This window comes from Sinocyclocheilus rhinocerous, unplaced genomic scaffold, assembly GCF_001515625.1.
Source record: "Sinocyclocheilus rhinocerous isolate Xijiao unplaced genomic scaffold, SAMN03320098_v1.1 scaffold442, whole genome shotgun sequence".
In the NCBI taxonomy this organism is placed as follows: domain Eukaryota; kingdom Metazoa; phylum Chordata; class Actinopteri; order Cypriniformes; family Cyprinidae; genus Sinocyclocheilus; species Sinocyclocheilus rhinocerous.
The window spans coordinates 249,282-274,379 of record NW_015641030.1 but is presented as its reverse complement, the minus strand read 5'-3'; the positions used below and the strand labels follow the sequence as shown (position 1 = coordinate 274,379).

Here is a 25,098-nt window from a genome sequence, read left to right as displayed (position 1 = left end):
TTTTTTTATTAAATTGCAATCACGTTAAATACAAATTCAGTCCCATTAAACATATTTTATTAGCCTACATGACACCCATGTCTGGTTCTTGCCTAAAAAGACGGGTTTATGATGTTTGTAGTTAATAGATTTGGCTGCTTTTAGCCTTACCCTGGAGTTGGTCCACCCTCCGCCTATGGCTGCTTGTTTGCTGTTATGTGTCAGCCTTATTTGTCTTTCACTCAGCATACACAAACACACACTCACTCCCGCCAGATGACATTTCCCTTCTACAGATCTGTCTCTGACACACTGACATGGATAACTATAACGCATAATCCCCTGGACGCCAACTCCAAACATCACTGATCTGCTAAAGCTGCTAAAGAGTGAAATTAAATTTCCAAACATTAGGAGAAATGAAATCATCAACAGTTGGCATTAATTTGTGCATTATCCAAACTGTCATTTGTTTAATAAGGGCATGTGGATTACCATTTTCTATTTTGTTTGTTTTTTAAAAGAGAATTTGTTATCAATATTATTGTACATATTTTAAGAACAGAATATTGTATCATGGTAAGTATATATATATATATATATATATATATGTATATATATATATATATGTTTATTTATTATTATTATTATTTTTACAAATGTTTGTTACTTGCTCTAAATATCTTTGCTATTTGTGTTGATGTGTTTGTATCCATGGGAATTCAAGCCAAGTGAATTAATGATTAAATAATTTAATTATTAGATTAGGTTTAAATGTAGAAAGTATATTGCAGACAAAAAAGCATATGAGATAGGGATATACACATATCCCATGTAGGCATGTACACAGGGACAGAAATTAACATTTCTATTAAGGGGCAATATTTACTCCCAGAAATTGATTTCCGGGGGCATTTTTCACCTTCTCAAAGTTCTGCACTTTAGCAAAAAACACTGTTATAATCACTGAAGCTGTCTACACTGCAAAATCAATCTCTTTCTTACTCTTTTTTTTGCCCTTCGTGGTTAATTGTGATGGGAGAATTCACATATGCATATTCATAATTCAGTCAGTGAGTGTGCGGACTAGGGATATGCCGGTATCAAATTTTCATGTTGCGATTAATTGTTAATGCTTTTATCACGGTATGCGGTATTATCACGATATTGAAATTTAGTTTAAAAAAGTGCTGTCATAATACAGTATAACAGGTTTAATAACATTTTTCTTATAACAGAAATAACTGAACATTTAAATGCAATAATTGTGCATTTTGACCAGTTGATGGGAAAAGTATTCTTAAAATGCATTCAAAATTCGGAATAATTTGTAATATATAATTATTCATGGTATTTAGAAGTGCCCACAATAACAATATCGTGCATATTCATTACCGTGATATATCGCATTACCGAATACTGGCACAAGTCTAGTGCTGACTCAAAAACTTGTTCTCTGAGATGACAAATCAAAACACTTCTGATCGTGTATGATTAATTGTAATGTTCAAAGCTGCAACCAATGCATAAAAATCTACTATGACTGTAATGCCGAATTCATTTCACATATCACTTGAATAACGACAGCCTTAATTGTGCAGAGGTATTTTTTTGCCCCATCTTGAATTTGGGGGCATTTTTGTTGATGTTGGTTACATTATTTTGTCCCAAATCCCCATGATCTCTCAACACTGCATGCACATATATAAATAGGTATATATTTTCAATCAGCATCATGGACAGCAGCGAACCATATATTTTACAGTGGGGTCCAAAAGTCTGAGACTTCTAGTTAAAATGCTTCTATTTTGCATTTTTATTGTTTAAAATAGAAAACGCATTACAAATTGTACTGTCAGAAGAATAACATTTTGAGTGAAAATTGCTAAATTTAATAATGAAAGTGAATTTCAGAATGTCTAATTTGGTATTTGTCTCATCCCCTTCTGTTTAAATAACAAAGTTGATGGGAAAAGTATTCTTAAAATGCATTCAAAATTCGGAATAATTTGTAATATATAATTATTCATGGTATTTAGAAGTGCCCACAATAACAATATCGTGCATATTCATTACCGTGATATATCGCATTACCGAATACTGGCACAAGTCTAGTGCTGACTCAAAAACTTGTTCTCTGAGATGACAAATCAAAACACTTCTGATCGTGTATGATTAATTGTAATGTTCAAAGCTGCAACCAATGCATAAAAATCTACTATGACTGTAATGCCGAATTCATTTCACATATCACTTGAATAACGACAGCCTTAATTGTGCAGAGGTATTTTTTTGCCCCATCTTGAATTTGGGGGCATTTTTGTTGATGTTGGTTACATTATTTTGTCCCAAATCCCCATGATCTCTCAACACTGCATGCACATATATAAATAGGTATATATTTTCAATCAGCATCATGGACAGCAGCGAACCATATATTTTACAGTGGGGTCCAAAAGTCTGAGACTTCTAGTTAAAATGCTTCTATTTTGCATTTTTATTGTTTAAAATAGAAAACGCATTACAAATTGTACTGTCAGAAGAATAACATTTTGAGTGAAAATTGCTAAATTTAATGTCTCATTTGGTATTTGTCTCATCCCCTTCTGTTTAAATAACAACAACAACAACAACATTAGAGCTGCATGAACTGCTGTTTGAAACACTCTTAAAGGAGTTTGCCTGGCCATTGTCAAATTTGCCAATTTGATTAGAGGCCTAAAAATAGTGCAGAATCTTAAATATGTATAATTTTATTAAACACTGTAACGTTCATTTGTTTTAAATAGTTCAAAATTTAGCTTATTTCTAGGTTTAAATCATTTTTTTCAGTGTGGTCTTTTTTTTGTACCCCACTGTATGTGAGGCATCTTTTGGCAGAGTGATTAACCGGAATTGAGAAGATTCAGTGCCGGAGGATCATGATCTGATCACACACACTCTCGCAGAACATCCTCAGAGACTGAGAGTTGACAGATCAGACGTGGCTGTCATCCCACATGTCCTCACTTACTGCTTTTGTGTATGTATACATCAGAGACAAGATAAGATCAAGCTATTGTGTGTTTTTCTTTTTGAAGCGATTGTAGTGTGGACTACATTACGAATGGATCTAGGTTATGCACAGACTCAATGCAGATGTTGGCTATGATGATTCAGGTAGAGCTTTTGTTGGCTGTGTAGATGACAAAACATGTTTGTGTGTATGCACACAGCAGCTGACTGTGTGTGTGGAGGGTCATATTCATATTGCATGCAAATCACATGCAAATTCTTGCAGAGTGAAGTCACTGCATAATCCATTTGTCTCTCTCTCTGTTTTATTGCATCCTCACATCTATTAATCTTATTTATATTCTCCTGTTGTTTTATCTGAATATATTTATGATTTTAATGTTCATAAATATCATATTAATTTAATTTTTATTCCCCTGAAGTCCATATAAAATATTAGTAAATTTTTTGTCTGACTCATTTTTAGTCTTCAACATACATTATTTTAAAATAACAACAATAATAGTAATATTTTGTTGCATACATTTTTATTTTATTTTTTATAATTTTTACAAAATTATAAATGTTACGCACATTTTGATTATTGTGTGTGTGTGTACAAATGTCCCCACAAGGATAGTAATTTTTTTTTGACATTGTGGGTGTTACGGAGTGAACAGACTGAGAGACGTATGGATCCATTTGCAGGCATTTAATTAAACAAAGGCTTGGTCATAACAGGCACGGGTCAAAATACAGCAGACCGATATGAGCAGGACAAGACAAGAGAATGTTCCAAAGACGGGCGATAGTCAGCACAGTGGCGAACAGTATCCAGAGGGCTAGGCGAGAGAATAATCCAAACGCTGGCTGGAGTCCAGGCGAGGAGCAAACAGTATCCAGAACGGCAAGACAAGAAGGTAATCCATATACGGGTGTTGATCGAGACACAGGAAGGCAAAACAATGACAGAACTAGGCTAGACTAGGAAACAGGTAATCAAGAGACAGGCTCCGTAATGTAGATATCAACGAACAGAGATATGTGCTAACAATACTCTGCGATCTGAGCAGGAACTGAGTGGGTGTTGTATAGTGTGTGTGATTGGTCTCAGGTGAGTGTGTGATTAGTGAAATGGATGATGGGAAATGTAGTCCGGGATGACATGCAACAGTTTGTGTAGTGTGAAAGTCAATGTAACGGAAGGGTGACCTCTGGTGGCAATCGGACAGAAGTCCATGGACAGGATTCGTGACATAAGCAGACAGAGCAGAAGACCACCACGGAGGAGCAGAAGACCACCAGGCTGGAGCAGACAGAGCAGAAGACCACCACGGAGGAACAGACGGGTCAGGAGACCATGGCAGAGACTGAGACCTAGGAAAAGCAGAGAAGGACAACACTGACCGAGTATTCACGGCCCCCAGGGTTGGAACAGGAAATACAGTGGACTTATTTACAATGGCCTCGGGAATGACTGACTAAAAAGTTCAGTGGCTAAAAGTTCAGTGTTGGTCTCCTTGAGAGTGACTGGATAGACAGACAGTTCAATATTAAATGCATTGGCTGGAACTGGATTGGCAAACAGTTCAGTGATTGAAGCTGGATTGACAGACTGTTCATAACCGGGTCCATTGACTGTAACTGGACAGACAGACAGACAGACAGTTCGTTATTCGAATCACTGACTGAAACTGGTGGACCAGATGATTCTGAGTTAGACGCATTTTGGATAACACAACAGGCTGAATCCGGCAGAACAGACACTTTGAAACCAGACACACTTTGCAAGACTAAACAGACAGATAATTCAACATTAAGCTCACGGACTAAAACTGAACTGATTGATTAACAAAATCTGAAACTGGACGGACTAACAGTTCACACTCAGGGTCATTGGCGGAAACTGGACAGACAGGAACAACATCAGACACATTGACACACAATTCAGAATCACAAGCATTGATTGGAACTGGACTGGCAGATAGCTCAAAATCAAGGGCATTGATAGAGGCTGAAGCAGACAGTTCAGTGACGGAAACAGAACTGACAGAAAGTTTATTTACGGCTTTAGTAGCCGCGACAGGCAGGATTGAGAGTTACAGAATGGCCCTTACAGCCAGGAAGAACAGTCAGGAATATCAGAGACAGCATCCTTGGCTGTGACAGACAGGGCTGAGAGTTCATGGGCAGCCTCCTCGGCTGGATCGGGACAGGACAATAGCTCATAGTTGACCTGCATGACGGGTTTAGAACAAGACGAGAGTTCTGAGCTGGTCTCCTCAGCCGGTTCAGAGCAGGAGAAAAGTTCATAAGCGGCCTCCGTAGCCGTGACATGACAAACAGGGCGTTCACAGACGGCCTCCATAGCCATGATAGGAAAAACAAGGAGTTCATAGACGGCCTCCATAGCCATGACTGGACAGGCAGAGAGTTCACTGACGGCCTCCATAGCCGTGACAGGACAGGCAGAGGGATCACAGGCGGCCTCCTTGGCCGGAACAGAACAGGACGAGAGTTGATAAGTGGATACCACTGACACCTCTGGAGGTTCTGCAGCTGATGCCGCGCCCTCTGGAGGTTCTACAGCCGTACCATCAGGAAACAGGGAAAGTTCATTAGTGTTCTTCTTAACAGGACAGGTACAAAGTTCAGCAATGGTTCCTTCGACCGCGACATGACAGGCTGAATGTGCATTGCTGGGCGCCACCACCATTCAAGGAGCTGAAGCGAGCGCCTCCGCCTCGGGAGGTTCTGCAGCCTCAGCTGCCACCTCTGGAAGACCTGGAGCAAGCACCGTAATCTCGGGAGGTGCTGCAGCATCAGCTGCCACCTCTGGAAACACCATAGTGGACGCCGCCACCTCAGGAGGTTCTGTGGTGGTGTATGCAGCCCAGACACACCAAAAAGCAATCCCCATCATGGGAAGCCCTTCAGACAGGGAAATCGATTCAGGAACAGGAGGGCTAGAGTGAGTGGGTTTGGGGATACCAGCTGCGCGTACAGACTCCAGCTGTGCATCCCTCACACTGGATACCAGACTGGGATACCGAAGGACTGTCCTTGAAGCTCTGAGTAAAATAGACAGAACGTGACAAGATTCTGGATGATCAGCTGTGACGTGACGAGACTCTGGAAGATCAGCTGAGACGTGACGAGACTCTGGAAGATCAGCTGAGACGTGACGAGACTCTGGAAGATCAGCTGAGACGTGACGAGACTCTGGAAGATTAGCGGAGACGTGACGAGACTCTGGAAGATCAGCTGAGACGTGACGAGACTCTGGAAGATCAGCTGAGACGTGATGAGACTCTGGGAGATCAGCTGAGACGTGACAAGACTCTGGACGGTGACGTGACTTGATTCATGAATATCAGCTGTGACTTGACTTGACTCAGGAAGATCGACTGTGACTTGACTGGACTCAGGAAGAACAGCTGTGACTTGACTTGACTCTGGCAGATCAGACGAGACATACACGGGCTCTGATGCGGCAGCCGTGGCATGAATGGAGTCCGAAATAACAACCGCGACATGTTTAGGATCAAGAATGACGATAGTGTCAACACAGTACTTTGTTGTCACTGCCATTTTGTGAGTTCGCTCCGTGGCTGCCATTACACGAGCGGACGCGGTGTCGCGTTCCTCCGCGACACCCACAGTGATAGAAGAACCGACAGACAACAAGGCAAAATCCAAAAACTGACTAAAGGATGAACGCGGTCTCTCACGAATGAGTCTTGACTTTAGTGGCTGGTTAATGCCATCACAAAAAAATCTATTAGCAGACAGTCCGGCAAGTCAGAGCCATTTGCTAAAGCTAAATACTCCTCTATGTAGTCCTCAAGTAATCGTGTGCCCTGCTTGAGGGATAATAACAGACTTGCCATGCCCATACCTGGCCAGTATCCTTCGGAAAAGCTGCTGGATCCTTGTTGGGCCGAGTATTCTGTTACGGAGTGAACAGACTGAGAGACGTACGGATCCATTTGCAGGCATATAATTAAACGAAGGCTTGGTCATAACAGGCACAGGTCAAAATACAGCAGATAGATATGAGCAGGACAAGACAAGAGAATGTTCCAAAGATGGGCGATAGTCAGCACAGGCGAGGCACAGCACAGCACAGCACAGAGTCCAGGCAAAGAGCAAACAATATCCAGAACGGCAAGACAAGAGGGTAATCCAAATACGGGCGTTGATCGAGACACAGGAAGGCAAAACAATGACAGAACTAGGCTAGACTAGGAAACAGGTAATCAAGAGACAGGCTCCGTAAAGTAGATATCAACGAACAGAGATATGTGCTAACAATACTCTGCGATCTGAGCAGGAACTGAGTGGGTGTTGTATAGTGTGTGTGATTGGTCTCAGGTGAGTGTGTGATTAGTGAAATGGATGATGGGAAATGTAGTCCGGGATGACATGCAACAGTTTGTGTAGTGTGAAAGTCAATGTAACGGAAGGGTGACCTCTGGTGGCAATCGGACAGAAGCCCATGGACAGGATTCGTGACATAGGGGACCGACCTGCAGTCCCCACAAGGGGAAAAAAATGATTAAAAATAGTAAATAATGTTTATCTGAAAGTGTAACAATGCAAACAGGTTTTCTGTAAGGGGTAGGTTTAGGGTTAGGGGAAAAAATACAGTTTGGTCAGTATAAAAGTAATAGAAGTCTATGGAAAGTCCCCACAATTCACAGAAACACACACACACATATACGTGTGTGTGTGTGTGTGTGTATATATGTCTGTGTGTGTGCATATATATGTATTAACACATACAGTATACTTATATACTACTCTATACAAAAGTTTGGAATAATTAAAAGTTTTTGAAAGAAGACTCTTATGCTCATCCAGCCTGCATTTATTTGATCAGAAATACAGTAAAAACAGTCAAATTGTGCAGTTCATTGTACAGGTCATTCAATTTATAATAATAATAATTGATATTTTAATTTATTTTAAAATGTAACTTATTTTAGCAGCCATTACTCCAGTCTTCAGTATCACATTTATTTACTATTTAAATGTGTAAGATTAATCACAAATATAGAATTTTACAGCAATGGTCAGTGTATCGTTCGTCAGACATATATGGAAGTAATAAAGAAGCTGTTTTTTCCCCCTTTTGTTTCAATAAGTTTTCTTCTTGGAATTTCAAAAACACACACACACACACACACACACACACCAAAAAGGCAAATTAGATTAGATTGCTATGGTTCCTTGAAGTAACAAATGAAACATCAAGGCATGTGCAAAGCCGAAAGATGCAGGCCAGAGTGCATACTGATGGCAGTTTCTCTCCAGCTGCTGACACACTGACTGTAGCTTTGAGTGACAGTTATGCAGCGATGACTCTGTACCTCTGAGTGCACTTTTTCCCCTCCTTTTTTCATCTGTTATTATTTACTTGTTTGCTTTCAGAGAAAAGTTGCCCCTCGGGCAACAAAGCGTCTCTGTCAGCAGCTATGAAAAACATATGAGCCTTCAGATACACACACGCACACACACGCTCATACCCACACCGCAAGTGTAAAAGAGATAATCCCATCAGTCTCCTTACATTTCCTCTCTGCAAAAGTCGATCCAACATCAATGATTCAATTAGAGAGAGAGGGAGTAGACAAGATGCTAAAAGTAATATGATATAGGCTATACCTATAGCAGCAGGTTGTAGGCTCAAGAGAGTGTGGTTGTTGCCTAGAAGCACCCTTAACCGGCCTACAGCGCTCGAAAGCGAGGTTTCGGCACAAGCGTCCCAGCACGATTGACACACTTGGAATGGATTAACGAACAGCAGTTAATCCCTTTTGTAATCTTGTTTATAAAGAAGGGATGACTGCATCGCGCTGAGCTGTAAACCAGAGGGAGACATTTTCAGGTCAGCGTCTTCTGCTGATAAGTGACTCTTTCTGTGTTCAATGTTCACGCCTGCAGTGCCGCTTTACCCAGAATCCTCAGCATGTGGGGACCAGCTGAATGGGAAGCTCTGTGGAGCTCATCCAGGTTTTAATATCCTGTCTCTGATTTTCTGTTTTATATTCCTTCATTATTTTTTATTTCCATTAAATTCCAGTAAATTTCATTTTTATAGTGATGTTATTCACTTATTACTGAGATGTCTTTGATTTAATTTTAATAGTATCAGAAAAATCACTCCAAATGAATGTTATGCAGTGCTGATTGCTAAATGCATAGTTATTTAATAAAACAAGATGCCAGGTGACTCATAAATGTTGCATACTGAATCATAAGAGGACACACAGTCTCTAACCTTTCCCCTCGTGATCTCTAGTAATCAGCATGCTTAAGGTCAGATTAAAGGTCACACTGACGTCTCTTCCAGCTTCACACACACTTCTGAAGAATCGCATGAAATGTGGTCAAATGTTTATCAGCAATATATAAATAGCTACTTTAAAATCATTTGAGGATTCATCAAAACAATTCTCGCATACAAATATCAGCAATCATCCGATGAAGAATATTTAATGGGGCAATCATCTATCACAAGGCAGGGCCGCTGTCACTGCAGCAACCCTGTCATTATGATGAGATATGGCAATTACTTTAATAAATCTGGATGGCTTAACCTCATTAGAATGTCACACAGACTAGCTGCCCACTGGGATTTGGGTTTAGAGACCACCAGTGTATGAGAAATGCCATTACTGACGTTCTGATTGATAGTTCTGTGCTAATATACAAGTATACAGGCTGCAAGCACATTTGCATACTCACGTGCAGATACACACACCACTCATTTGATCATGCTAAATGATTTAGCTGTAAGAGGCTCATGGTTTCTATTAAGGGTTATCTCATTAACCCTTTTCACGAGCGAGCATATCTGTGTGTTTACCCATTTACTCATAACCCAGTGATATTTGAAAGTGTATATGTGTGATCATCTTATAGATTTAATCCAGCAGCTGTAGATTTTGTTTGTGTGTTTTTATGGTATGTGTGAAGTAAAATGTTTAACCCACACATAAGCACACTGCAGCTTACTGTGGATGTATGCATACATTCAAAAAAGATTTCTGTATTTGAATTTAATATAAAATTTCCATCAATTTGGAATACAAAGTTTTAACATAAGCAAAATAATAAACTTAATGTGATGGATATTTTTCACTCTGTAAATGATAACATCACTGTTATAGTACTAATAATTTAATCTTCTTTATTTTGACTTTATTTATTTATAACCTGAATGTGCTTATATATATATATATATATATATACACCAGTTGTTTTAGTCTCATACATTTTAACCAAATAAATAGCTTGTTTCATTTTTAATTTAAATAAAACCAAACAGATGAAAATAGTTCAGAATAAAGTATGAACTCAACATTACTTCACTTGGTATGATCTGTACCACTCGCCATCTTCACAATCTGACAAAACGGAATAAATTTAGGCCTAAATATTTTTGTTTACTTGCATGTGTATTGTCCTTGTGCTATTACTTTCCATTCTCCCTTTAGCTGAGCGTCTTTCATCCCTCGTTCTGTTTTTTTTTTTTTTTACATGCTGGTTCAGGCTCAGGGTGTATCTTCTCTCAGGCTAATCGACTAAAATTAAACCTTAATTAACTTGGCATTCTCCTGTCTGATGGTATTTTAGCTATCCTTGTTTCCCTTTAAGTACACTCCTAAGACACCAACAACCCTCAAATGCTTCATTTTTAAGTGAGAGAGTTCACACAAGTCTTCAACTCGTCTGTGTGCCTTCCGGATGGAGTCAGTTGATCGGATAATGATTGACTTTGTTGACCGGAATGATCTCTGTAAAAGACATATTGGATGTAATGGATATCTTCTGTAATTAAAGGTCTTATATTGATCTCTAAGAGCAGTTTAATAACGCATTACCACAAGTGTGTTATTTGAAGCAAGTGTATGTGGTTTTATGTATTTGCGAATTCACACTTTTTTGCACTTTTCGCGGAAATTTGTGGAACTTTCGGAATCATTCAATCATTTTTTGAATGCCATTTGGTTTGTTCCTGAATGAATGAAGTGTGTTTGAACTAATTGTTTGAATAAATGATTCAGTGACTCAATCACAAAGACAGTTACTTGTCGCCACCTACTGGCGTACCAATGTAATCAGCGTCATTGGTAGTAAATCTGTAATTTGAGAAATCTAAAAATTAAAACCTAATAAAAAAAACCAATTATTGTATTTCAGTATTTAAATTAAATTAATGTATTAAATGGTTAATCGACGCGTTTCAAAAAGGCGGGGCATAGAGGAGAAACAATAATGTACAGTATGTGGAAAATAATGTGTTTTTTTAACTTTAAACCGCATAAACACATTTCATTACACCAAATACACAAAATAATGTTCTTTTTAGCAGCATCATATGACCCCTTTAAATATATACATGCATGTGTGTGTATTTATATATGCATAATAAATATAGTACACACGCATATATTATGTAAAAAATTTTTTAAATTTTGGATGCAATTAATCGCGATTAATCGTTTGACAGCACTAATATGTAGCAATATATTTAAAACATTACAAAATTTGTAATCACCTGGTGCTTACATTGAAACTAAGAAAGGCAGTTAGCACACATACTCCTAAACATTGACCTCTGGAACCCATGCAGATTATATGAGTTATATGATATGAATCCGGCTTGCAACATTTACCTTATTCCTTTCTTCTGCTATTCTGATTCTATACTATATACAATGCAAATGTACCTACTGTGTTGATTTTGCTTGTGCTTTATCTCTCTTATTTTTATCCCACTTGTCATCTACTCACTCATTTACTCTATTATTACATGATGCACACAGAATTTGCATCCCATGTCTGTGTGTGTGTGCGTGCAGCCACATCTCATTTTCATGCTGTGGATGTGCAAACGTAATGCTGATGTGGCCTGATTTACAGTAGAGTGCTTCAGCCCTAAAGTTCCTAAACAACAGTGGCATACCCTTGTGTGTCTGTGTGTGTAGATGTGGGTCTGTGTTTGCCCATGCACACCAGAGAAGCCATATGTGAGTGATGACAGTGTGTATGCGCACACATGTGTTTAGAGAATGCGAGGCAGTGGATCATGAACAGTGGGGTGTGTATTCTGAATGTTAATGTCTGTATATTATGCTGCATATGAACAGAACACAATTAGCACTGACGCAGAACTGCTGTGATCTGTTTGTTTGAATGCATGTATTTGTTTGTGCGTAAGCATCTGTGTGTGTTTTTTGGCTCTGCGTCCCATGGCTTTTTTTTTTTTTTTTTTTTTGCAGTAAGGCCTCTGGCTCAACAGATGCCTCTCTTTGAAATGTTAGGGTATGTGTGTTTTTATTTGTTTGAACGTGTCTATAATAAACATATAAATTGTTTATTATTATTGGGTAATATTAATGCTTTCCCCATCAGCGTTTTATTTATTTATTTTTTGAATGTTGCCAGCCACCGTCAGCATTTTTGTTCATTTTTTTTACAAAACTTTAATGGTCCTTAGAAGATATTGTTGTATGAATATCTGAACATGCAGTATGTCAAAAGAAAGAACTCTGCTTTAAAGAAAAAGTTTTACTCTTGCTTCATGCTTTCTTCTTTTTATAAACCCTTGAATTTGGGCAAGTTTCATGAAAAAGCAACATTTTTATAAAAAAACTGAGAAAATCATGCGGATCAAAACAATGAAACAATGATCAAAACATAGAGTAGATTGCTTCCATCAACACCCCCAAAACTTGCAGTCATATACCATATCCTGGGTTGACATTAAATTTGGTAACAGTAGAGTGTTTTGATTTATATGCTGTTTAATGTTTGATGATTGCTTTATTTAGCATATGCATCTGCCTATGCAATCGCTTGCTTCTGCTTCTTCTTCACCTGTGTTTGAGATGTACAATAGCATTTCCTACCGTATACCGGTTAAAACATGGAAAGCCAGAAAATGGCATCAATGGAGGGGAAACGTTGTCTAATGAATGACGGAAAATTCTGTCAATGGCAGGAATATGGAGGCATACGGGAAAGCCTTGTCTCATAAATGACGGAAAATTCTGTCAATGGCGGGAAAGCCTTGTCTCATAAATGACAGAAAATTCTGTCAATGGCGGGAAAGCCTTGTCTCATAAATGACAGAAACTTCTGTAAATGGCAGGGAAGTCTTGTCTCATAAATGATGGAAATGATGGGTTTGTAGTGGTTGCTGGGTTCTTAAAGATGTTTGTTTGGGCATTGCTGGTTGTTAGGGTTGTAGATGGTTGCTAAGTTGTTGCTGGGGTTTTCAATATGGTTTCTAGGGTGTTGCTAAGTGGGTGCCAGTGTATTGTAGATGTTTGCAAGGGCCTGTCTAGGTGGTTGTTAGGGTGTTGTTGGGGCAACCATCAAGAGTGATATATAGGCTTTTGCTAAGTGGTTGTTAGGAGTTGCTGAGGTATTCTAGATGGTTGCTAGGGTGTTGATATATGGCTGCTAGGGTTTTTTAGATGGTTGCCAATGTCTGGTCTCTACATATGGCACAGTATATAGGAAATTATAAGTATATGAAAAGCGAGTTATTGAATTATTATTTAACCAAGTTAAAATCATAAGTCTGGTAAAGTTTGATAAATATGACACACAATTATTGCCTTGTGCTCTTAAGTAGCCCAGCTTGGTGCCTGCCAAACAAATCCACACTGGAGTGCTGAGAAAATTTCACTTGCAAATTTCTCCTGAGGCCACTTTTTGCTTACTCAACAGTGAGCTAAGCCTTTCCCAGCCTACCAGGTTCTCCTGAAGCTCTTTGATCCAGATAGACACATTTAAAATTGCTTAAATCTTGTAATTTCTCGACCTCAGGTGTCAGAATGAAGGCTCAAAGTGCATTGCGGGATAGCCGCTCTGTCTTCCACATGCGCGCACAGCTGCCCAGCAGCGATTGTACCCAGTAGACTACAATTATGAGGGAAAAAAAGCAATGGCATCTGAAAAGCTTTTGTCCCCAGAGACCTGATAGATATTGGATTGTACTCTTCCTGAGATGGCACGATTGTAGCTGTTCAACTGAATCACCGATAGCTGCTGATCCATCAGAAAGGATTCCATGAGTGCTGTAATTGAGCTCATTACTTGAAGAGCATGCGAAAACCCGAGGAAAACCAAATATACGTAGTGCCTCTAACTGCTTACTGGTCTTGGATGACCTTTCTCTCTCCCTCTCTTTCCTGTTTAGCTGGCCTGAAATCTAAATCCAGTCCCTTTTTTGTCAATAATTCACGGCCTTTTCACGGCCACTATAATCCTCTTTTGAAGGGCACGGCATATACAATCAGCAAAACTTGATTGTGTATGTGTGTGTATGTGTGTGTAACAAATGTTCATTTGTGTCTGTGTGTGTGTGTATACACGGTTATCACCCATAATCCTCATGGATGCTGACTGTTCTAGATATGGGTCAGTTTGTTGCAGTCGAAGAGAAAAATGAGGTGAGAAAGCGACAGGAAGCAAAAGGGCACACATCACATTGTAGTTTTAAGACGACAATGTTATATGTAGTTTATAGTGTTTCTGTGAGCAATTTTGGTCTATAAATAAACTCTAAACCCACTGTTCTGTGACATTCTTACAGTTGTCATTTAATAATGTCCATCAGTAGACAATACATGTATTTTCACCAGAATGTAGTAAAAATAACATTTTAAATATTTTTGTATTAGAATGGCTGACTCCTTTCTCTTGCTGAAGCTAATTTCATAGATAGAATTGTATGAATCCAAAATACGCACAATTAAATATTTACACACTTTTGCGATATAGCTTCACTGGACATTTTGTGTAGTTAAACATTCTGCTCAGAAGTGATATACATCAAGTCATATTTCATACCAAGCTCTTCAAAGACACTATTGACTCCGTTAACCAAGTCAACTTTTGAAAAACCTTTAAAATGGATTGGTTTGGTGGAAATGTATGAAACTTTGTGACAATTTGAACAATTACAAATAAATAATTTTCACATTAAATATTGAAATTGTTTATTTCACTCTTTGTTTAGATCATAATAGTTTTTAGAATGTAGCAATTCATGTTTTTATTATATATTTTCCTATTTCAAGATCAAAAGTCTAGTTCTGAAACAAGGGAATATAAAAAAAAACATTTATGCAAATGTAGCTGATGAAGGAATGGTAAAAAGTTTCAAAGACAGTTTCTTCATATAACAAAATGAAAATCCATAGTTTTAATAAAAATCAACCCCTAGGACACGAAAGTTGAAAACACCTGATTGCATCTTCAATAACTTTCTTGCTCATTTTCCAACTGCACCAAGTTGTTCTGGTAGAATTACATTAGAATAAACTGTAGCTCAGCATCTTGGTTTCTTTTTTCTGTTGAACTGCAGAGGTTGAGTATGCTGATGTATGTTAAAGTGGACAACTCAAGCGTTCAACGCGATCATGAAGATAACACCACTGCACTGTAGATTTCAGATAAGGTGTCTTTTTGTTTCCTGTCACCCTATTCTCCCAGCACTCTCTTTCTTTCCATCCCTGCTCTCTTTCTGTATATTTTGCATAGGTCATAGTCAATTTCTCCACTCTTTTTAATCCTTATTTTTGCATAATGATGCATAATTCATGGGGAGCTTGTGAATATGAGTGAGCGTGGCAGTGTCATGGCATAAGAGTGAGTTTTTTAGTGAAGTCATAAGGGTCACTAATGCGACGGACACCTCTTCAGACACAACTGTCTGCAAACATGCCTACTGAAACTCAATCTTCACTTTAGTCTGAGGGCAATGCTAAAGTTCATTTGCAATCCTCATTAAATGCACATTGAGAGTGTATCAGTTTTCCAGTTCTCCTCAGGGGCCAGGGTGAGAGTTTAAGTGGAAAAAAATGGATGTGGGGCAGAGAGATTGATGATGTGCGATAACTCCGTGTTGACTTTAGAGTATGTCTATTCAAAAATGTATTTTCCAATATGAATATACACTGAAAAATATATTCACTGAAGTTCAGGTGTAATAACTAGTCCGTTCTCCCTTTATGTAAGTGTATTGTTATTGAGAGAAAAGTGTTTATATATAGTGCAAGGATTGATGGAAGATATTAGCCTAAAATCATGCACAGATGTACACTGAAAATCCACAAAAAGCCACTGGAAGCCATCTGGGCACCTTTGCCATACTATTTCCAATGTATGATGGGACATACTAATCCTATCCTAATCTCACATACTGCCTGTTTATATAGTATGTAGATAGTATCTCTCCTTTTAACAATTACTTCGTCTCTTTATTCAGATTTTCTGCATTTCTCTTACTTACGTGAACTGTTCATAGGTTCTCAACATATTTTCCCAGGCTTCAGGTGTAGCCTGACCTTCAAGATATGTGTAAGACTTAAGCTCTATTTAGGCTGTCATGCGTTCATCTATAACCACATTTGTGAGACACCATCAGCCACCTAGTGTGTATAATAGCCATATGCATAGAAATAGGTGTTCATCTTTCCATGCATACCATGTGTTGTTGATGTTGATTGAACTTGTTGGTGGGAGCCCACAGCATGCTGACGGGGAGGTGTGAAGCTGGAGTGGATGATGTGTCCCAGCTGAGCGTGAAATTGAAATCGCTCCCAACAGCAGGGGCAAAAAGAGAGTGAGAAAGAAAGACAAAGGGAGACAGACATACAGACATACAGATAGAGAGAGAGAGAGATGGAGCTTTTCATATTCGTGACACCGCCATACATACTTGTGTCTTCTGCGCCATAACAATGTGATCGTAGTTGTGACCATTAATCAATAGAAGTGATTTATCGGCTTGTTCCAATCATTTGGAACGTTCTTAGAAACTAAAGGTTTTTTGCATCCATATTTAACCTCAAGGTATACAAGTTCCTGCACCCCCGACTCCAATATTCTGACTCCAATATTCCAATATACTATAATTAAAGGGATAGTTCACCCAAAAATGAAAATTCTGGCATTAATTACTTACCCTCATGTCGTTCCAAACCCGTAAGACCTTCATTCATCTTCGGAACACAAATTAAGATATTTTTGATGAAATCCTACAGCTTTCTGATCCTGCAAAGAAAGAATCGCAACTACCACATTCAAGGCCCAGAAAGGTAGTAAGGACATTGTTAAAATATCCCATGTGACATCAGTGCTTCAACTGTAATGTTATGAAGCTATGGGAATACTTTTTGTGTGCAAAGAAAACGAAAATGACTATATTCAACAATTTCTTCTCTTCCGTGTCAGTCTTCGATGCACATTCATGAGAGTACCACGACGCAGTGAACCACTGATGTCACATGGACTATTTTAACGATGTCCTTTCTGGGCCTTGAACGTCGTAGTTGCGTTTCTTTCTATGCAGGGTCAGAAAGCTCTAGGATTTCATCAAAAATATCTTAATTTGTTTTCCAAAGATGAACGAAGTTCTTACTGGTTTGGAAAGACATGGGGGTGAATAATTAATGACAGAATTTTCATTTTTGGGTGAATTATCCCTTTAATCAAACAACCATGTGGTAAACTTGACAGCTGTAGTTCATGTAGCTTTCCTTCATAAAATAAGCCATACAGAGGAAAAAAAAGCTGGTTGCCTCCATATTCGCTCAGTTCAACAACTACTATATCCACGATCCTCTACAAGTGCTGCCAATACTTCCGCCTAACTTAAACCACCATCTGTTTAGCTCATCCTCCATCTCACCTTGGGAACACCAAACATCCAATATCCATCTGCAGATGTTGTCATTCATTGTTACATATTTATGAAGTGTTCATATAGTGTTCATAATTTGGAGGCCAAGGCAACACCTTGAGTTCTTCTTGAATTCTGTCATGTTCCTCAAACCATTCCTGAACAATTGTTGCAGTGTGTCAGGGTGCATTATCCTGCTGAAGTAGGCCACTGTCATCAGGAAACACTGTTGCTATGAAGGGGTGTAAATGGTCTGCAACAATCTATAGGTAGGTGGTATGTGTTAAAGTGACATCCACATGAATGCCAGGACCCAAGTTTTCCCAGCAGAACATTGCCCAGAGCATAACACCTCCTACACTGACCTGCCTTTTTCCCATAAGGCATCCTGCTGCTATCTCTTCCCCAGTTAAATATTGCACACAAACCCGACCATCCACCTGATCTAAAAGAAAGCATGATTTATCAGATCAGGCAACCTTCTTCTATTGTTTCATGGTCCAGTTCTGACGCTCACATCACCAATGTAGGTGCTTTTTGCGGTGGACAGGCTTCATCATGAGCACTCTGAGACTGGTCTGCAGCTATGCCATACGCTGTAAACTGCAATGCACTGTCTTCTGTTGTAATGATATAATCAATGTTATTGACTTCCCCTATCAGTGGGTTTAATCAGTGGTGATGGTATGAAGAGATGGATTAATTCATGTAGGACGCCACTGAATGCCTAGGTGTAAAATGCACGGCCCGCCACTGGGTTTAATGTTGTGGCTGATCAGTGTATAGCATGAACAATGTGCAGATAATCCCAGCTAGGATGATATTAAGAACTGCAGTTGATTTTTATAGTTTTTTCCCCCCACAATATAGTTCATTGCTAAAGAAGCCAAAGCATCAGTGCACAAAGTGACAGACTGTCTGAAACGGTGTGAGTGGAATGAAGTGACAGAGAGTGTTCTGCTCCGCTTTAGTTCCACTCCGGGTTTTCCACTTCACACATTACACTCATTGGTGAAACCTATAAAGAAACTAGAGCAAACTCTTACACTGAAAACATGTGGTGTAGGATTTACTTTGAAACTATTTTCACTCAGAAATTCAATTTCAATAAATTTCACTAAATACTACAAAGACATGGCACACATCGAAAGTAACACATTGAATTAATTTTTTTTTAAGTAGAAAGACTAAAATGTTTTTTTTCCCCGTATAGTAGGGTAATACACTGATGCGCTCATGTTTAAAAAGGAAAAAGTCCATTCCTCACTCCACTTCCGCCCTGTTCACACACTCTGGAAATATTAAGATATATAATATTTATTAAGCCAATCAGAGGACCGGAAGTAACTTATATAATATCCCATACATGACTGCAGGTGGTACCAGGAACTTAAGCTACATGTGTACTCTGTCTGGAGCCTGAACTCAAGAGTGTCTTTCAAGGGACTCAGATAAGCATAAAATGAAAGGTTCACACTAGTTCGTTTCTGGATGGTGTGTGCTTTCTCTTTCTGTCTGCCTGTCGCTTTCATGTTTTTACCCCTCACTTCTGTCCCTGGTGAGAGCATTTGGAAGCTGAACTGTCAGTTTGTTGCTTTGATTTTCTCACTGTGCAAGTCTAGCACACAGACAGCCTTCTGCTGTACTCACAAACAGACACGCATGAATACTACATGAATAAATAGAGCACCAAACCACTGAAATCGCTCAAATGTTCAAAGCTACGTGAATTTATTCATGGTCGACTCAGCCGTGTGAACAGCTTTAGGTCAATGTAAAATGGCTTTGCTTCGATGCCTGATAGCGGAGCATGTGAAAATGTAAACATCATTACATCAATCTTAACATTTCATCTTTGTGTTATACTAGTAAAAGTGTAAGCATACACAAACACATACAGTCACACATACTTATAATAAGGTCCTTAGTACCCACAGAGAGCCTCATAAATCATTAAATTGTTATATAAATCATTGTAATGGTTTGTGTGCAGGGGCGTAGCAAACGTCTCAGAAGGGAAGGGGATACAATATGCACCAAAACTCGCTTATGGCTTATTCATTGTTATCTTATTTGTACCCTATTTTATTGTCATGAGCAAATTATATTTTAGGCTAAGACCGCTGATTATAGTCAGAGTATAGATTATATAGTAGTCTGTAGAGTAAAGATTAAAGATTATAATTACAATACAAATTGTTAAATTATTCTATAAAATAATACTACTATACACTACCATTCAAAGGTTTGGGGTCAATAAGACTTTTTTTCTTTGTGAAAGAAATCTCTTATGCTCACCAAGGCTGCAAGTGAAATAGTAATATTGTGAAATATTATTCCAATTAACTGTTACTATTTTAATATATTAGTAAACAACATTAAAATGTAATTTTAAAAAGGTTCTTTGATAAATATAAAGTTCAAAAGAACAGAATTTAATTGAAACAGAAATGTTTTGCAACATCATGCATTTCTTTACTGTCACCTTAATGCAGTGTTTCTCAACCCTGGTCCTGGGCGCCCCCCAGCACTGCACATTTTGAGTGTCTCCCTAATCAAACACACCTGATTCAACTCATTAGCTCATTAAAAGAAACTCCAGGACCTGAAATGGGTGTCAGATAAGGGAGAAAATGTGCAGTGTTGGGGGGCGCTCAGGACCAGGGTTGAGAAACACTGCCTTAATGTGTCCTTGCTGAATAAAAATATTAATTTCTTTCAAAAAAGAAAGGGAAAAAATGTACTGAACCCCAAACTTTTGAATTGTAGTGTATATTGAGAAGTATACAGTATATTTATAATATATATATTTGGGGGGACGTACAAACAAACAAAAAAATGAAATTTACAGAATTATATCCTCATTTTGACATATCCATTGCTCTGTAAAAACCTTTCTGCTAGCTGAAAAAAAACTAGCATGTACAATTACTTGATAAAAATTTTAGGTTTTTCAAATTGACATGCAATATATATTTTTTTTAAACATGCATTTTGGTCTCATTCTTTTTTTTTTTTTTTTTTTTGACATATCCATTGCTCTGTAAAAACCTTTCTGCTAGCTGAAAAAAAACTAGCATGTACAATTACTTGATAAAAATTTTAGGTTTTTCAAATTGACATGCAATATATATTTTTTTTAAACATGCATTTTGGTCTCATGCTTTTTTTTTTTTTTTTTGTATTTCAGTGAAACAGATGTCCTACACGGATGAAATGAGGAAAGAATTAAACACAGCGAGGACAAGGATGAGTAAAAAGAGAGAATAAATCAGGTGAGTTGTATTTCCATCTCCTCTGAATAGTGCATTTCCCAGCGAATCATTTTCCATTTTCCATTTTCCATTGTCAAAATTGCTCCAGTGTACAGAAATATTTACTCCCTGAATATTCCCAGAATGCTCTGTCAGAGCCAGACTATGCACTATATTCGCATACTATATGCGTTGTCAGGTCTGCTTAAGTCTACCAAGTCTTTGAGGGATGGGTTCAAATTTAAATGTATGAAGACAAAGCCTTATTTTCTGTCTTCAAACCAATTGTGTTTTTAATCTTTCATTCCTGATGTTCATGAAAGGGAAACATATAATTAACTATTATAATAACATTTAATTAAAGTTAAATATTAGAGTTGGCAGATTACAAATACCTCTCCTTTTTATTTGTTTTTCTTTATTTATGTATGCACCTTTTTGTACTTATTATATGGTGTTATGCGTATTTCATAATGAATTTCATAAAGGCATGTTATAGAGTAATACTCTTGATTTAAAAACCAGCCAAAGTTTAACAATCGAAAGTTGTTTTGAGACACTGGTAGCTGCTTTAGTATACCTTTTTTCAACATTTATACAGTTTCTATCTTTGTTAGATAAAAAGAGAGTAAGATAACAAAGGAGATTAACCTGAAACCTAGTCAAATTAAATTACATGTTCACTTCTAGCCAGAGGCGTCATGCCTATTCAAAGTGAGGGGGCACGTGCCCCCTCAGATTTTTGAGCCAAGTGGATTTTGAATGCAGCTTCCAAAAGACAAAAAAATTGCCAAATAATATTTCCTATATTTAATACAATCACACTGGCAGATTACATTATTAGGTTACTTTGACCATCGCGCACTATAGATCAACATAATCTATAAGGTGAGAATCAAGATATTTCATGATATAGTTAAGTGCCCCCTCAAAAATAATGAGTGCATGACAACCTGCTTCTAAAGTACAGTGTTGCAAAAAATGTTTTTCCAAAACGAGGTTTCCAAAAGCAGATGTTTCTGTATCTGTAATTACTGATTTTCTAGAAATTGGGAAGTGTGGATAAGTCCTTAATTTGGAGCCATGAATGTAGTACAGCATGACATTTTTTTTCAGTACCCCATCTGGGTGCACACACACACTCTCTCTCTCTGTCCCTCGTAGTTTTATAACTGCCTTTAAAAGTCTGAAATTTGGCGGCAGAGCAGCTGTTGTGCCAAAGGATTTGATCAGGCGACTGTAGACCTAAATGTGCTGAACCTCCACAGCCTCCCACACCCACAGTCTTGTGAGAGAAAGAACATCTCACATCTACCTGATGTAAGCTGAAGCACACTGAAAGAGATTTTTAATTAACTGCCAACCAAAACACAAACACACATATACACACCTACCTGTGGGTTAAATTGACCTAGAATGTTCCTTTACAGCGTTCCAGCACCTTCGACTGAAAGAGAACAAAAAACAAATATTTGCAGTTTATTTGTCAATCCATTCCGTTTCCTTTACACTGTATATATAATATATTTTATATGAGTTATTCCATAACATTTAGTTTTTATATGTGTACGACTGTTCAGAACTGTGCTATGTGCTGATTAGCATCTTTGAGCTAGGTTCAAAAGTATCTAAAATTGTCACTACTGAAACGGTCACTACCAAAACATTTGGTGGTGTTTCGGTAGTGACATCTTTGGGGGTTTTTTTCCATAAAATTGTCACTACCAATACTTGCCAAAACGGGTATTTTAACATAACTTTGTGTGTATGTGAAAGAGGAATCAATTCACTGTTCATGTGGTGTCTCACTCTCTGTGTGTGTGCGCTTCGGGTGTGTGCGACAGCGGCTCAGAAAACTGCGTGCGAGTTAAAATTGCTTGAATGTGTAAACTGGCAAGACAAAACATGTGCAAATGATAAAGTTTAACTCTATGATGGTTAAACTTAACAGTTAATTCGCGAATCACATGCGTGTCGAACCGTGCAGCCTGATCCGTACGGATCACAGATCATCTACGATCCGTTGCACCCCTAATATCAACATATACAGTAATATATTTAAAGTTAAAATTATAATTGGCTACTATTATAAGTAGTATCAATATTATATATAATTAGTGTGTGTGCCATATATGTAAGGGATAATCAATGGTTAGCTGTGCATTAAAGGATTTTAAATGCACGACGTGGAGGTAAAGAACCGCCCGACGCGAAGCACTTTGCCTCCGCGAAGTGCATTTAAAATCCTTTAATGCATGGCTAGCCATTGATTATCGCTACGTTATATTTCTCAGCAATGAGGTGGCGCTGTTTTTGAACTAATTAATTGTTTGTAGAAAGAGACACGCATGCAAGTAAAGCACACACAACTGTCATCTCTTTCTCTCTCTCTCTCTTTCTCTCTCTCGCAATCGATAATTAAATTAAATAAATGCTATAATTCATTCAAATAAATGTGGTTTTACCGCATTATTTCATCTTTGTGTCTGATTTGAAGCGGTCAGAATGCGCTAACGTACCGTAACTGACGAAAATAACTGTAATTTTTACCCTTCCGGTCAAATATTGCGCTGCAAAGAGTAATACTAGTTTTAACTTGTCTATAACTTGGCAAATGACCATGGAATAAGCGGGATAATCAACGGTTTGCCGTGCATTAAAGGTTTTTAAATGCACTTTGCGGAGCCTCCACGTCGTGCATTTAAAATCCTTTAATGAACAACAAAAACACACACACACACAACATGCACGCATACTAGTTAAAAAATATAATTATATAACAGTAGAGAAAAAGCAGCTTTGAGACAGCAGACACAAAGGATTATTTTCCGATTTTGTCTGTTCGCTGCAGTAGCTCTGAGGACGTCTCATGCTAACAGCTCCCATCAGCCTGTCTGCTGTCTGTGTCTAATATAACTGGAGACTCACGCTGGCAGGTAGGACGCTCAGAGAACAGGATTAGAGGATACAGGAGACAATCCATGTCGGACACACACACTGTGAAGTCCAGCTTCACTTCATTGTCTGAGAGGGATCAGACTAACCTTTGTGATGCCGGGCCTTTGCTTTTACAGTCGCTATGGCAGCCGGCCTGACTGCAGTGAGGGATGATGCTGTTTTGTGAGTTGTAGCAAAAGAATCAGTGGCTTTTTTGATGCCTTAGTTACTGTTACATTGCACGCAGACACACACATAGTGCTCCAACAATAGCTGCATGAACCCAAGCACCTCTGTCAGAGTGAAGCTTAGGGAACACTTCTCTGGTGATGCTACGTATGAGCTGCTTCTCTGTCAGGTTTATGATTTGTGCATGATTTCTCATCACAATATGAGGCTACAACTATTTGCATAATTGAATAATATGTCAAATACTTTTTTGATTATTTGTCTTTAGTATAAATAGTATGTACATTGGTATATACGTGTATATTGTGTATGATATAAAACATTTCATTACACCAAATACACAAAATAATGTTCTTTTTAGCAGCATCATATGACCCCTTTAAGTAAACTGTACGTGTATTATATTTAGGCATGTAGACTGAGTAAAATACATTTTGATGTTATTTGTTTCATTTACAAAGTCTTAGGAGAGTGTTTTTTTTAAAAAAAAAAGGTAAAACATTCTAATATTTATTTGCATATTTGTACAAATTTAAGAAGAATAACATAAATATATATATATCCAGTATACTCTGTTTCTGTCTCTTGTGTTTTGTTCCCCATGTACTCCATGTCCTGGTTTTCCCCCGTGTTCCTCATATGCCCTTATTTGGTCCTTCCCGTTCCTGTCCTTATTAATGTAATTTGTTCCAGGTGTTCCCCGTTTAGTTCCATAGATCCCAGGTGTGTCCCATTAGTTTCCTTCTTACTTTAACCCTGTGTTTCTCTTGTGTTGTCTTAAAACGTCGATCCCCGTTCCTACGTGTGTGTTCCTTGGTTCGTTTTTGTAAATAAAGACTGTTCATGGTGAATTCTCCTACGTCTCCTTCGCTCCTCGCTCCGACACAGTAGGCAACAGCGTGACATATTTATATATACTTAATAAATATACACAGTACATACACATTCTATGTAAACAAAAACTTTTATTTTAGATACGATTTAATCGTTTGACAGCACTAATATATATATATACAGTATATATATATATATATATAC

The 25,098-nt window shown here is 38.1% G+C and overlaps 1 protein-coding gene across 8 annotated transcripts in view; it reads left to right on the top strand.

The window, feature by feature from the left end:
• The window catches only part of LOC107754193 (disks large-associated protein 1-like), a 137,416-nt gene that overhangs the window by 21,357 nt on the left and 90,961 nt on the right, over positions 1 to 25,098 (top strand). For 6 of the 8 annotated variants that reach the window (XR_001641552.1, XM_016570554.1, XM_016570557.1 and 3 more), the window contains exon 2: positions 20,871 to 20,955. The exons of the other annotated variants lie outside the window; for them this stretch is intronic. The gene's annotated coding sequence lies outside the window, so the exon portion shown is untranslated. The remainder of the gene's footprint in view (positions 1 to 20,870; positions 20,956 to 25,098) is intronic. 8 annotated transcript variants of the gene reach the window in all.